General features: G+C 37.4%; 1 long non-coding RNA gene across 2 annotated transcripts in view; it reads left to right on the plus strand.

Annotated features, from left to right (window-relative positions):
* Window positions 1-14672, plus strand: part of LOC128107060 (uncharacterized) — a 44597-nt gene extending 29925 nt beyond the window's left edge. The window contains exons 5-6 of one of the 2 annotated variants that reach the window (XR_008216939.1): window positions 8358-8434; window positions 12350-14672. This is a non-coding gene — a long non-coding RNA (uncharacterized LOC128107060). Of the gene's footprint in view, window positions 1-8357; window positions 8435-8527; window positions 9743-12349 lie in introns of those variants that run through there. The other variant, XR_008216938.1, reaches the window with a different exon arrangement.
* The last annotated feature ends 1388 nt before the right edge of the window (window positions 14673-16060 follow it).

The following is a 16060-nucleotide window of genomic DNA, read 5'->3' on the forward strand; positions in this document are numbered from 1 at the left end:
TGTTCATTTGTGAGAGACAGAGTCTCATTAAGTAGCCTGGTCTTCCTTAAACTCAGTCTGTAGTAGTCAGGCCTTGAACATGAAAGTCTCTGCCTCAGTTTCCTAAGTAGTTGGGAATGCAGACTGACCACCAGACTCAGCCCTCCTCACTGGAGCTTTCCCACCCTCTTAATGAGCAGCATCTTTGGCCTTCTGTTCTTTCTCACTCATGTCTCTCTCAGAGATCTCAGCCTGGCTCAGAACTTGAGAGGCATTTCTGATGTGTTAAGCTCACACCCCTAACTCCAGCCCAAACTCCCTTGTTACTCCAGACACTCAGCAAACTCAGAAAAGAGGTGCATTGGGATCACATATCTAAGCCACACAACCTTGTTTTTCCTCATCTCTCACACCGTGGTCTTGCTCCCTCACTTCTGGTTTCCAAGACTCCTCTCGGAGTCCTGCTTGACTTTTCTGTACCTGTAGTCCTCGTCACACCAGCAAGTTCTGTCAGTTGCCTGGCCCTGTTTTCATGCGAAGTCATCCCATGTAGGTTTCTCCTGGCTAAGCCACCTCTCTGTCTCATCTGGACTTCCACAATGGCCTCCTCCCCAGCCCGCCCTACTCTGTGATTGCTTGCCTGTCACAGAAGCCAGAGTGAATGGACATGGTTTTCTACCCTCTCCTTCTGTCTTTTCTGGAAATGTCCCTCCTCAAAGGGCTTGCTTTGCCTGTCCCTCCCCCAGTCTGCCCAACTCTACATCCTTCCTCTGTGGCCCATAATGACACCTGCACAATTTCACAGACTCTCAGCTTGGACTCTCTTTTCTTCCCTCACCAGGACAAGGACTTTTTGAGTCTCAGAGTCCGGTACGACACCACAGGTGCTCTGTAGTGAGACCACCTGTGGATAGACAACCTTGTTCTGGTCAGCTTCAACTGTCAACTTGACAAAACTTAGAGTCATTTGGGAAGAAACTCTATTGAGGGATTGTCTAGTTCAGACCAGTCTGGGTGTGTGTGTGTGGGGGGGGGGTTGTCTTGACTGTTAATTGATTAGGAGGGCCCAGCCCACCATAGGTGGTACCAACCTTAGGCAGGTGGCTCTGAATCGTATAAGAAAGCCAGTTAAGTATAAGCTGGCAGGTGAGCTAGGTAGCAAGCAGCACCCCCCATGGCTCCTGTTGTTTTTTTTTTTTTTTTTTTTCCAGAATGTAACAGCAAGGTTTATTCTACAGATACAAGCCTAGGCAGGGAACTCGTTCCTACACCCAATACAGTGAGGCAGGGAGGAGTTGCTCTTTCTTTGTGTGGCTAGCTTTTTTTTTTTTTTAATTTATTTTAATTTATTTTGCAATACAATTCAGTTCTACATATCGGTCACGGATTCCCTTGTTCTCCCCCCTCCCGTCCCCCTCACCTTCCCCCCAACGCCCCCCCCCCATTCCCATCTCCTCCAGGGCAAAGCCTTCCCCACAGACTGAGGTCAACCTGGTAGACTCAGTCCAGGTAGGTCTAGTCCCCTCCTCCCAGGCCAAGCCAAACAATCCTGCATAGGCCCCAGGTTTCAAACAGCCAACTCATGCAATGAGCACAAGATCTGGTCCCACTGCCTGGATGCCTCCCAAACAGATCAAGCCAATCAACTGTCTCACCCATTCGGAGGGCCTGATCCAGTGTGGACCCCTCAGCCATTGGTTCATAGTTCATGTGTTTCCATTCATTTGGCTATTTGTCTCTGTGCTTTATCCAACCTTGGTTTCAACAATTCTCGCTCATATAAACCCTCCTCATTCTCGTTGATTGGACTCCCAGAGATCCACCCAGGGCCTAATTTATGGGACACTATGAAAGCAGTACTAAGAGGGAAATTCATAGCACTAAATGCCCACATAAATAAGTTGGAGAAATCTCACACTAGAGACTTAACAGCATACCTGAAAGCTCTAGAACAAGAAGAAGCACAGTCTCCCAGGAAAAATAGACGCCAGGAAATTATCAAAGTGAGAGCTGAAATCAATAAAATAGAAACAAAGAGAACAATACAAAAAATTAATGAAACAAAGAGTTGGTTCTTTGAGAAAATCAACAAGATAGACAAGCCCTTATCCAAACTAACCAAAAGACAGAGAGAGAGCATCCAAATCAACAAAATCAGAAATGAAAAGGGGGACATAACAACAGACATTGAGGAAATCCAGAGAATCATCAGGTCATACTTCAAAAACCTCTATTCGACAAAACTGGAAAACCTAAAAGAAATGGATAACTTTCTGGATAGGTACCACATACCTAAGTTAAATCAAGACCAGATAAACTATTTAAATAGTCCAATAACCCCTAACGAAATAGAAACAGTCATTAAAAGTCTCCCAACCAAAAAAAGCCCAGGACCAGATGGTTTCAACGCAGAATTCTACCAGATCTTCAAAGAAGAGTTAATACCAATACTCTCTAAATTGTTCCACACAATAGAAACAGAAGGAACATTACCAAACTCCTTCTACGAGGCTACAATTACCCTAATTCCTAAACCAAACAAGGATACAACAAAGAAAGAGAACTACAGACCGATCTCCCTCATGAACATTGATGCAAAAATACTCAATAAAATACTGGCAAACAGACTCCAAGAACACATCAAAACAATTATCCACCATGATCAAGTAGGATTCATTCCAGGGATGCAAGGGTGGTTCAACATACGAAAGTCCGTCAATATAATACACCATATAAACAAACTTAAAGAAAAAAACCATATGATCATCTCACTGGATGCAGAAAAGGCATTTGACAAAATCCAACACCCCTTCATGATAAAGGTATTAGAGCGATCAGGAATACAGGGAACATACCTAAACATAATAAAGGCAATTTACAGCAAGCCAACAGCCAACATCAAATTAAATGGAGAGAAACTCAAAGCAATTCCACTAAAATCAGGAACGAGGCAAGGCTGTCCACTCTCCCCATACTTATTCAATATAGTACTTGAAGTTCTAGCCAGAGCAATAAGGCAACATAAGGAGATTAAGGGGATACAAATTGGAAAGGAAGAAGTAAAGCTTTCCCTATTTGCAGATGACATGGTAGTATACTTGAGCGACCCCAAAGATTCCACCAAGGAACTGATACAGCTTATAAACACCTTCAGCAACATAGCAGGATACAAGATCAACTCAAAAAAATCAGTAGCCCTCCTATATACAATGGACAAAGAAGTGGAGAAGGAAATCAGAGATACATCACCCTTTACTATAGCCACAAATGACATAAAATACCTTGGGGTAACACTAACCAAGCAAGTGAAGGACCTATATGACAAGAACTTTAAGTCCCTGAAAAAAGAAATTGAAGAAGATGTCAGAAAATGGAAAGATCTCCCATGCTCATGGATAGGCAGGACTAACATAGTAAAAATGGCAATCTTACCAAAAGCAATCTACAGATTCAATGCAATCCCCATCAAAATACCAACACAATTCTTCACAGACCTGGAAAGAATAATACTCAACTTCATCTGGAAAAACAAAAAACCCAGGATAGCCAAAGGAATCCTGTACAATAACACAACTTCTGGAGGCATCACAATCCCTGACTTCAAGCTCTACTATAGAGCTACAGTAATAAAAACAGCTTGGTACTGGCATAGAAACCGACATGTGGACCAATGGAATCGAATTGAAGACCCTGACATTAATCCGCACACCTATGAACATATAATTTTTGACAAAGAAGCCAAAAGTGCACAATGGAAAAAAGAAAGCATCTTCAACAAATGGTGCTGGCAAAACTGGATATCAACATGTAGAAGGCTGCAAATAGATCCATATCTATCACCGTGCACAAAACTTAAGTCCAAGTGGATCAAGGACCTCAACATAAATCCAGCTACTCTGAACCTGCTAGAAGAGAAAGTAGGAAGTAGTCTTGAACGCATTGGCATTGGAGACTACTTCCTAAATAGAACACCAGTAGCACAGACTCTGAGAGACACAATCAATCAATGGGACCTTTTGAAACTGAGAAGCTTTTGTAGAGCAAAGGATACGGTCAACAAGGCAAAGCGACAGCCTACAGAATGGGAAAAGATCTTCACCAACCCCACATCTGACAGAGGACTGATATCCAGAATATATAAGGAACTCAAGAAATTAGACATCAAAATGCCCAACAGTCCAATTAAGAAATGGGCTATAGAACTAAACAGAGAATTCTCAACAGAGGAAACTCAAATGGCCGAAAGACATTTAAGGAATTGCTCATCATCCCTAATCATCAGGGAAATGCAAATCAAAACAACTCTGAGATACCACCTTACGCCTGTCAGAATGGCTAAGATCAAAAACACTGAAGACACCTTATGCTGGAGAGGATGTGGAGCTAGGGGAACTCTCCTCCACTGCTGGTGGGAATGCAAGCTTGTACAACCACTTTGGAAATCAATATGGCGCTTTCTTAGAAAATTGGGAATCAATCTCCCCCAAGATCCAGCTATACCACTCTTGGGCATATACCCAAGAAATGCTCAACCACACCATAAGAGCACTTGTTCAGCTATGTTCATATCAGCATTGTTTGTAATAGCCAGAACATGGAAACAACCCAGATGCCCTTCAACTGAAGAATGGATAAACAAAATGTGGTACATATACACAATGGAGTACTACTCAGCAGAGAAAAACAATGACATCATGAGGTTTGCAGACAAATGGATGGATCTAGAAAAAATCATCCTGAGTGAGGTAACCCAGTCTCAGAAAGACAAACATGGTATGTACTCACTCATAGCAGGATACTAGACATGAAACAAGGATGACTTGTCTGCTACTCACATCACCAGGGAGGCTACCCGGAAAACAGGACCCCAAGAAAGACACAGGGATCGTCCAATGACAGAGAAATGGAATGAGATCTACATGAACAGCCTGGACATGAGTGGGGGTAATGAAAGGCGAGGGTCGAGGGAAAGAGAGCTTGGGGGAGCGGGAGATCCCAGCTGGATCAACAACAGAGAGGGAGAACAAGGAATAGGAGACCATGGTAAATGAAGACCACATGAGAATAGGAAGAAGCAAAGTGCTAGAGAGGCCCACAGAAATCCACAAAGATACCCACACAACAGACTGCCGGCAATGGTCGAGAGACAGCCCGAACTGACCTACTCTGGTGATGGGATGGCCAAACACCCTAATTGTTGTGCTAGAAACCTCATCCAACTACTGAGGGATCTGGATGCAGAGATCCAATTTTCACTTTCATTCCAAAGAATTGAAATCAATATCTGCAAGAGATAACTACATTCTATGTTCATTGTGTAACTTCACAATTGTCAGTAATGCACACAGTCAAAATGCCTGACCTATGGAAGCAAAAACACTTGTGGCTTACATACAACAGACCATTAACCATAATATCAGAAGCAGTGCCCTCTACCTCAGAGAAACAAAGGTCCCTGAGAGTTGTGGTAAGTGAATAGGCCAGTTAGAGGTCTCCCTCTTCTGAAGACAAGATAAATACTTCCCTGAGTATAGTCTTTCATGCCTAGCATGATTTCCTCAAGTGCTGTTGAAATTAACCCGTTTTGCTAGATGAGAATTTATTGTATAGTCCTACTAAGAACATTTGCTTTCAGTTTTAGTTGTATGAAAATAAAATTTGAGGAATGTTTTTTGTTACTGCTACTGCATTCTGAGGCATTTACAAATCGTGGAAGCACACAGCAAGGCCTCTGCATTCTGATTACGATTACCTCCCAGCTCTTTTATGTTCTAGGAGTCACAGTTCAGGGAGATTTCTTCCTTGTTCTTATTTTTCTCTATTCTCTTGAAGACACTAAGCATGCGTGGAATTGTTCAAGAAACTGAAAAGTGGGATTTTACATATTTATGGTCTGGTTATCTCTGCTGAACTGCTTCTTCCAGACTGATCTGTCTGTACTGCTGACCACATCAGTAACTCCAGCCTCTGACTTCAGTCTTCTCAGCTTAATGCGACTGAGGCCATCAGCACTGCACCTTACCTGTGCATATGTTATGTACTCTCTCAAGACCAAATCAGGGCTTTCATGGAGCTCTCCATTTCACTGTCCTTGTCTGACAGCTTCTGACCTGCTTGCTGCCCTGAATCTAAAACCGCTTATGCCATCTCTTCTCCTCACACTTATGCAGAAGTTTAAGAATAAGGGCTAGTCTTGTGTCTCTGACTCCCTCATGACAGAAGGTAAATATTAGATAATGGGATCCAGTTGTAACAATATGTGTATCAACTGTAACCTTTCATCTTCCTCAGTCTCCACAGATCACCAAATATGTTTGGTCCAACATTGAGTGTTGTCATCCCTTTTCTCTCTCTATATATATAATATTTAAATATAACTAATTTATTTAAATATATTGCTATTGTATGTTATTAATATATTATAAAAAATATATATATATTGTCATGCACATTGCTTATAGGGAAATTTTCTGGTACATTGTCTTTACACTTACAGCTTAACCTTCTAAATTAGTACCATGAAAGAAACATAATCATTGCATTCAACATTTAGAAAGAAATTGTTATTTGACTAATATTGATTGAAAATGAAATATATATATATATATATATATATATATATATATATATATATATATATATAGTTTCATTTAACATTAACAGCAGGTGAGTACATTTAAGCTCCAAAGTGTAATGAACGCCACTAAATTCATACATCTGATTGATTCAAGAACTAATACATAAACACAGAAACTGTGATAGAATTGTATTCCTACATTGTCGTTGCCTTTGATATCACTTAGAATGTAGAAAATATGTTTAATGAAAACAAGTTATGCAATTCTCTGGCTCTATTTAGCATGGTATAATAAAAAAAAGTTGATGTGGGTAGTTTTAAGTGATTCTTATATGTAATCAAGCTCTAGTACACAAATTCATCCCTAATAGTACTTAAAAGCATAACAGGTTTTCTTCACAGAAAATATATATTTTATATCCTAAAACATTATATATCATTATATGTATTGATTGATTTAATAGAAGAAGCAGATAACAGCAAATATTATACATCACAATGCATTTTAAATAGTTTTAAATAAGCAAAGCAAATAAAATGCTACTTTATATTAATGCAAATAAATATATTTCAAGTATATATTTGAAAGTATTTCCTCATTCATTATAGATTTAGCTGTACATATTCAGTATTCATTATGTAATATGACAAGGAATAACACTGAAAGAATGTAGGGCAATGATTCTTTTTACTCATGAAAATTGAACGACAAAATAACAACCTGGGAAACCAGAATGCACAAATTACTACAAGAGAACTAAAGTGTGAAAAAGAATGGCTGAAATTTGTCACAGAAACACTATGAAAAAGAAATGGGAAAAGAAGGCAAGATTTTTCAGACATTATAATAATACGAACCATTTCCAAACTTTTTTATAGCAGATTATAGCTCACACCTGCTTGAATCTTTGCTGGATAGATGAAGAAATGTTTACAACAGTTAGGGCACCAACCACATCCTAAAGGAATCATTGCACCCAAACATGGTCTGGTGAAGCACAGTGTCTAATGTGCACATGTGAAGAATAGGTGTGGGATTGTGCACAGACACACAGGTGAATTAAAAGAACTCAAGCACTCATCAAATCGTCTGCCTCCCAGTGCCTACTAATGCAGAGAAAAAGGCAAAACTAAAGCTGTAGGAAAATACAGAGTAGGATCTCATTATACAGTAAACTAATTTCAAAGTATAACTTAAAAATAGAGTGCAAATTTGATTATCATGTCTGGAGAGACAATGTCCCTCAGAGAAGGTGGTTACTTAATGGAATCTAAGTACCAGGCACGGAATATGTCTCTAGAAATTAAAAGATGGCCAAAGTCTCCAAAATATTATAGGTTATTGTCATTTCCCTTGTCTTCCTAACTGATATATAAGGTCACAGTCTACTGTTGAAGACAGCACACACTTTGGTCACAGGACATAGATAAATCTATTTAAAAGCAACAATTATACTTCTTCTTCACTAGTTTTCATAGTGCTGTAAGGTGATTTACAGACTTCTCAGGAGAAAAGACATCAAATAGTCTTAACCAGGATAGGACCGTTGCATGCTACAATACTGGCTTCTCAAGCAATACTTTAAAATACTAATTTTGAGATTAAAATTACAGCATTTTTCCTTCTCCTTTACTCCTTCCAACACCCTGTGCCCCTCCACACATACAGCTTCCCTATATCCTTCAAAATCATGGCCTCTTTTTCAGTAATTGTTATTGTATGCAAATATGTATATGTATATACATACATATCCCCTAAAAAATAACAATTGATGTTAGTATGTACATTTTTACTTTGCAGGGCTAACTGTTTGGCAGAACCAATGACAGAGCTCTTCCCACAGGAAGATTATTTCTCCCACTCCCAGCATTCCGCAGGTGTGTGTAGTTCCATGGGTAGCCATCATGAGATTTTCCCCGTCCATTTTGACATGTCCATTGGTGTTATTTTTGATCTGTTTCTTTGATCAGGTTTGATGCTGGTTGGACTTTACGTATGGAGTGCCTGATATTACTGGGAGATACAATCTCAAAGGAAATTTGCTGAAACTCTGGTTCTACAATATGTTTGCCCCCTCTTCCTCTCTTCTTCAATGTTCCTTGACCCTTCGTTGCAACATTTTTGTTTTGTTTTGCTTTGTTTTCTGTTATTATTGATTGTTTTGTGTTTGTTTTGTTCTGTTTTTGTTTGTTTTTAGATGCATCCATTGTGATTGGGCTCCATAATACTGCATACTGGTTGGTTTTTCTTTTCTGTAGTGGTCTCATCTGTTGCAAAGGGAAGTATTTTTGGTGAGGAGTGGAGCCCACATTTATCTAAGACATAAGGAAAAGTGTTTGTAGACTGTTAAATAGTAAATGTTGGGAGTTTTAATTTTAATGGAGAAGAGCATACTGGGGAGGCATTATTGCAGATGTTGAAGGAGACATGTGACATTTGTAGTTACAGGAGATGTGCTAGGCACTGGTTACTTTCAAGGCTGTGTCATTTTGTTTATTCCACTGAAGTGATGAAACAGGGTAATTATTAGTTCTGTTTTCCAAATGAAAAAGTTGAATAGTACAAAAGTGAAAACCTGAGGCATCATCATATAATTACTACGTGTTAGAACAAGGGCTGAACATGGTCTGGCATGATTCCCAAATTTGTTGCCATTGCCTATATGGGAAATGTTAGCTTTAGTACATTTAGCTTCTAAGAAATCTGAAAAGAAAAAGGACTTTTTCCCATTTGAATAATTTAGGTAACTTCAAAGTTATTACAGATAAAACACAATGCTAAAAATAATGAATGAATATTTAAAGAATATTAAAATCTTAATACACAAATAGAAAATCCAGAAATGATATCAAATTCATTTTAACAAATTCTCTGATCCACTTCTGTCCAAAAGCCTCTATCAATTATCTCCTGGTTCCTTTTCAGTTTTTGAAAAGTCACTGAGAAATTTAGAAATGAAAAGAATGATATATCAGTGACAAAGATGTATTATCTCTTTTTATATGACATAATTTCTCTCTAGTAATGTTTAAATTGCCAAGCTTGTTCCATTTAAATGGTTTCTGTGTTTTCTTTATATACACAGGTAGAAATTTTCACATACTTTAGAAATTCAAATACTAAAATTAATAAGCCTCTGTGATATTGTTCAAATTAATTTCATGACTTAAAATATATTTATTAAAAAGGATCATTCCCCAAAATTAACCAAAATGGATTAAGGTTTTAATAAATTTAATACAAACTTACAAAAGTTTATATATGGATCCCTATAAAGATTTGGTAATATGATCAAATCAAATCTTATAAGCATTGATTACTATTATTATTATTATTATTATTATTATTATTATTATTTTGGTTTTTTTGATACAAAATTTCTTTGTGAAGTCCTGGCTGAGCAAAGCTATGATTCATTAATTATTCCTTCAATAATTATTTCAATATAAGTGATGTTCTTATCATTGATATAGCTTGAAGTGAAATATAGTTTAATGATCAAGAATTTGAGCTAACAATAATGTGTGTAATTACTACAATATAGACCTCTGATGATTAATTCTATATGTCATTTTAAAAATGCTTTGGTAGGTGAATAGCATTATATCAGTGAAATTTCAGTACTAAGATTGTGTGGTTGCTCCTTATCCAATAAAAAAATGTAGAACTGAAAGACCAGTGTTTGGGATATTTTTCAGTGGCAGAAAACCTGGGTATTTTGTACTGGGTCCTGCATTTGATCTGTAGCACAGCAAAGAAACAGAAGAATGGAAGAATGACCTCCTAGACTAACCAGGAATTCTTCAAAACAAAGCACCTGGACTATCATTTTCGTACACCCTTCATGGTATCAGACAGAAGACATACAAATTATTAGAAGTGGTAGAAAATATTCCCTGAATACATGGAAGATAATAAAGATGCACAGATAGATGAAATGATGTTGGAAATAGAAGTGAACCACATGAGAATCTAAAACATTTATACTGTCATTGTTTAGGTAGGTTTAGAATTCCAGGTGAAAGAAATGGGAAAAATGAAATTTTGGAAACTAATCTAAAATATTAAATAATTACTGAATGTTTAATTGACTCAGAAATCAGATAGTCTTTGCATGACACATATGATTGTTGGAGGAAATGAATGACTGTCCTTTTATTGCATGGTCCTGATTTTTCAACCTATCTGTCTTTTGGCAAGAAGACAGTGGTAATAGAACCACTAATGCCTTGTTCATTGGAAGGAGCATGACATTTTGTTTAGTGTCTTGAATAAGGAAATAAGTCCATAACTTTGGTTAATTGTAAATTAAATTTCATTAATTTAATTCTCTTTACAATTGAACATAAAATATATATATATATATATATATATATATATATATATATATATATATATACATATATATGCCACATTTTTGCAAACCATCAATTGAAATATCTAGGATGATTACAGTTTTGATTATTGCAATAATCAACTTGCTGAAGCTAGTATCACTAAGAGGAAAATGAGTACATTGGGAATACACCCAAGAATGGTTTGTGGGATATTTGTATACTATGTGAAGATACATTGCTGTGTTTGGTGTAATGAAGATCTGAATGGCCAACAGCAAGGCAGGGAAGATAGGAACTTCTGGGCAGAGAGATACAAACTAGGAGGAGGAATCTAGGCATGCATTTTCCACCAGACTTGGAACAAGTTAACTGAGCCCCATGGAAGAATGTAGATTGAAAGTTGTAGGGAAATTAAGTTATAAGAGTTTGTTGGAAAAAAGCCTAAGCTAAGACCAACCTTTCATAATTAATAATAAGTCTCTAGGTCATTATTTGGAGGCTGGTGGTCCAAAGGTAGTCAGACAAGAAAGCTTTCAACAGAGTGGTATGGCTGGATCATATGGATCTATTTAGCTTTTTGAGGAGTCTCTGCATTAATTAAGTTCCAGAGGGCTTCAGCAGTTTGCAATTTATCAACAGTGAGTAGGGCTTTTCCTTTCCATGCTTTCTTGGGACAGTTTGCTGTGAGTTTTATTTCTAATCTTAGCCATTCTGCCAGAGGATAAGATGAATTCTCAGAGTAGTTTTAATTTGTATTTCCTTAATGATAAGAAGATATTTTTAAATATTTCTTACCAATTTTTATTTCTTCTTTCTAGAACTTTTTTCAAATCTATAGCCCATTATTTATTAGTGTTTTTTTTTTTTTCTTGAGACTTTGGTTTGCGATCTTTGCATATTCTGGATATTAATTCACTATTGGATGTGTCACTGGCAAAGACTCTCTTCTTGTGTAATAGTAAATGTATTTCCATTAAAATTGTTACTTTTACCAAGGATTGTTGGAATTACTACTAAAATCATTCTGCCTTCATTTTGAAAGTCTCTTCCTTCCACCATGTGGGTCTGTGATATTCAACTCAAATCACCTGGATCAGGAGTGGTGGCAGGCCCTTTTTATCCACTGAGCCATCCTACAGCCCTATCTTTATTTTTGTCTACAGAATTTTGCACTATCACTCCCTTGATGTTAATCACCAGGGGAAAAAGAATTATAAGGGAAAAATGGATTGAATTTTCTAAAAGACAAAAAGGTCATGATATATTTTCATAGTTTAATATATATTTTTAAGTATAGTAAAATATAGACAACATCCTGCCTCTGGTTCCTGGCCATCTAGCCCAGAGATTTAGGATAAAACCAAACATGACTGATTGTCCAAAATAAATGAAAGAATGAATGAATAAATACATGCCAATGAAAATATTTCTAATGATATTCTGCTGTATTTCTAGATTGGTGCCTAGCCCAATAGTCATCAGACAGGCTTCATCCAGCAACTGATGGGAGCAGATGCAGAGACCCACAGTCACACGTTAGGCAGAGCTGAGGGAACCCTGAAGAACACTGGAAGGAAGGATTATAAGATCCAGAGTAGTCAAGGAAACCACAAGAAAACCCACACAATCAACTAACCTGGGCTCATAGAGGTCACAGAGACTGAAAGAACAGAGAGCCTGCATGGCTGTGACCTAGGTCCTCTGCATGTGCTATGGTTGCATAGTTTGCTCTTCTAATAGAACTCTTAACAGTGATAGTGGGAGGTATCTCTGACTCTTTATTCTACACTTGAACCTTTTTTTTTTTCTACTGTGTTTCTTCATCCAACCTTGATAACGAGGGTTTTTGTTTTGTCTTATTGTAATTTGCTATGCTCTGTGTAGTTGATATCCCTGGGAGGCCTGTTCTTTTCTAAAGAATGGAAATGAAGGATATTCAAGGAAATGGAGGAAAGGGAAGAGAGCGGATATCGGGGAGTGGGAGGTCTGTGGGGGAAATGGGAGGAGTGGAGGGAGGGGAAACTTCAGTCGGGATGTAATGTATTTACCGCCTTAATCATGTATAAGTCGCAAGTGTTACATGAATCTGAACTGTCAAATTGACAAATCTCATAATTTGTCGTACATTGTTAGTCTCTGTGTGCATTAACTTAACTCACAAGCACTTGTTAACGGCACTCCCTGAAAATCGCTCTTGTACCTGCTGTCTGTAATTTGACTGCTTTTTGGCAACATGTTAATAGAGTGATACAATATATGTTTTCCTGTGTCTTTCTGCTTAAAAGAAAGTATAAGTAAAAATATTAACATATACACACAAAATTGCATATATTACAACAATTAAAGAAAAAAGAGATCATGAATTGGAATAGAATCAAAGTGGAGTGCATGTGAGGATCTAGAAGGATGAAAGGGAAGAGGGAAATGATGCAATTTTATCTTATTGACAAAATACAGAATAATTTAGGTTATGTTCTCCAGATTTATCTGTGCTGGAACAAAAAAAAAGCAAAAACGTTTTTTTATGAATATCTAATACAAATTTCATGAAACAATTGTGAGGGTTTTAATTGTAATGAAATATGCCTGGAAGAGGTATTATCATTTGGCTAAGTGAAATTGGATGTGTGAAGAGCTTAATGTTACTTTTAAGTCTGATGAATATAGACATATATAATGGGCTATTTTTACTGAATCTTTACATATTCTCTTAAAAATATTTGGGTTCTAGAGATCTTTCACTTAATCCACTAAGGTATAAATGTGTGTAGGAAAGGAGATTAAGTGGAAACAACCTAATTTAAATCTGCCAATGCCCATGTTAGCCTCTGCTCAGCTCTGCATACAGAATGTCTATTGGCTTTAGTGCTAAAGCTGAAGGAAAGAAATGCCTTGGCAGCCCATTATTGTCTAAGTGTAATCAGGCACTTAGCAACACCGACTTTGGAGGCAGGCATCCTGTGTTTGGAAACAGCAGTTGAATCCACAATGAGCTAGCTGATTGCTCAGTTAGTGTTCTAATGTGGAGAGCAGGGGGCAGCCATACTGCACCTGAACCAAGGTGTAAATTGGACAACAAGACAATGCTCTTTAAACATTATTTTGCCTGCTTACTCATTTGGCACTGGATTTTCCTCAGTGTACATTTTCCAGGTTGTTTGGCTCTGCTCTACTTTTTCCATAGTGATTATGAATGGCTGTTACACAGTCTAGCTCTATCCTTTCTAAAAACTAGAAAAATAAGCACAGTATATATTAACATGAGCACAATACATGTTAACAATTATAAAAGAAAATAATAGAAGTAAGAATATTATATTCTTCCTACCATGTAAAGGACATTTAAAGTATTGTGAGTATGTCAAATATTTAACTAAGCCTGTAGTAACAGGTATATAATTCAATTACAGCTACAGATATGTTTTTCACATACTAGTGGAAGGTAAATGTAAATATAAACACAAATTAATATTCCTGGAATGTAAAATTAATAGTGACTGTCATGACAGAATACTGATATTAGTAAATCATAAAACTGTTATCATTACTTATAATATTTAAACGTAAACAATGATGTTGCCATTAAGAAAGAATCTACTTCTACATTCCAAATTACTTTTTTAATGTAAAATGTATTTAAAAGACTCAAAGAAAACATGTAGATAATAACATACAAAAAAAAAACTTTGAAAATTGTCTCAATAAAACTGGAGATGTTCTACCCCTCAATATAAAGTGTTCTTTGTATATAAACCTAAATTGATAGAAATATCATAATACAAATAAATTTATATTTGATTACAACACTTAAATAATAATTGCATCCTCAAATTTTGTTTCAAAATATATTGATCCTATTACAAAATTTTTATTTATTCTTTTTGCAGAATAAATCAAAGTAAAAAATTACATCATTCATTAAGAAAAATACCTGTAGGTTTCCCCATCATGATCTTGATGCCCCTTGCTCATAGAACCGTCTTCCCTCTGACTGGACTCCTTGAGTTTGGCCCAGTGTTTGGCTGTGGATCTCTGCATCTGCTTCCATCAGTTACTGGTGGAAGGCTCTATGAGGACAGTTAGTATTTACCAGTCTGATTACTGGGTAAGCCAGTTCAGGCACCCTCTCCAATATTGCTATTAGTCTAAGGTGGAGTCATCTTTGTGAATTCCTGGGAATTTCCCTAGCACCAGGTTTCTCCCTATGCCCATGATGTCTCCCTCTGTCATGGTATCTCTTTCATTGCTCTCTCACTATGTCCCTGTTCCATCTAAAACATCCCTTTCCCTTATGTTTTCATCCCCCATCCTCTGCCCCCTATTGTCTTCCCTTACCCCAAATTTACTCATGGAGATCTCATCTATTTCCCCTTCACAGGATGATCCATGTATCCCTCTTAGGGTCCTCCTTGTTAGCAAGCTTCTCTGGAGCTATGGGTTGTATGATGGGGAAACCCACAAAGACAACCAAACCAAGCTAGTGGGAACTCATGAACTTTAGATTAACAGCTATGGAACTTCCATGGGACTGGACTAGGCCCTCTGCATAAGCAAGACAGTTGTGTAGCTTGATCCGCTTAAGGGGCCGCTGGCAGTAGGATCAGGATCTATCCTTGGTATATGAGCTGGCTTTCTGGAGCCCAGTACCTATGGTGGGACACCTTGCACAGCCTTGATGCAGGGGGAGGGGCTTGGACCTGCCTCAACTGAATGCACCAGGCTCTGCTGCCTCCCCATGGGAGGACTTACCTTTTTGGTGGAGAGAATGGAGGTGGGTTGAGGGTGGGAACAATTTGTGGAGGGGTGGAAGAAGGGAAGAGAGGAGAATCTTTGGTTGTTATGTTAAATGAATAAAAAGTTTCTTAATTAAAAAAAAGAAAAATATCTGTACAAGTTTTACCAAACCCACCCAAGACTAGGTAATTTATACATGTTTACAATGAGAACAACTTAATGTACTTTGGAATCAGGTGTAATACAGGTTTCCCACCCAGACACAGTTAATTAAGTTAAGTCAATGGTACAAAAATGTTTAATTTAATCATAATGTAACCAATATTCTACAAAACACAAGCATTATCCTTATCTACTCTTTTTTGTTTTGTTTTTGTTTTTGTTGTTTTTCAAGGCAAGGTTTCTCTGTGCACTTTTGGTGCCTTTCCAGGA

The sequence above is a fragment of the Peromyscus californicus genome, unplaced genomic scaffold, assembly GCF_007827085.1.
Source record: "Peromyscus californicus insignis strain IS unplaced genomic scaffold, ASM782708v3 Scaffold_12__1_contigs__length_115047231, whole genome shotgun sequence".
Taxonomy (NCBI): domain Eukaryota; kingdom Metazoa; phylum Chordata; class Mammalia; order Rodentia; family Cricetidae; genus Peromyscus; species Peromyscus californicus.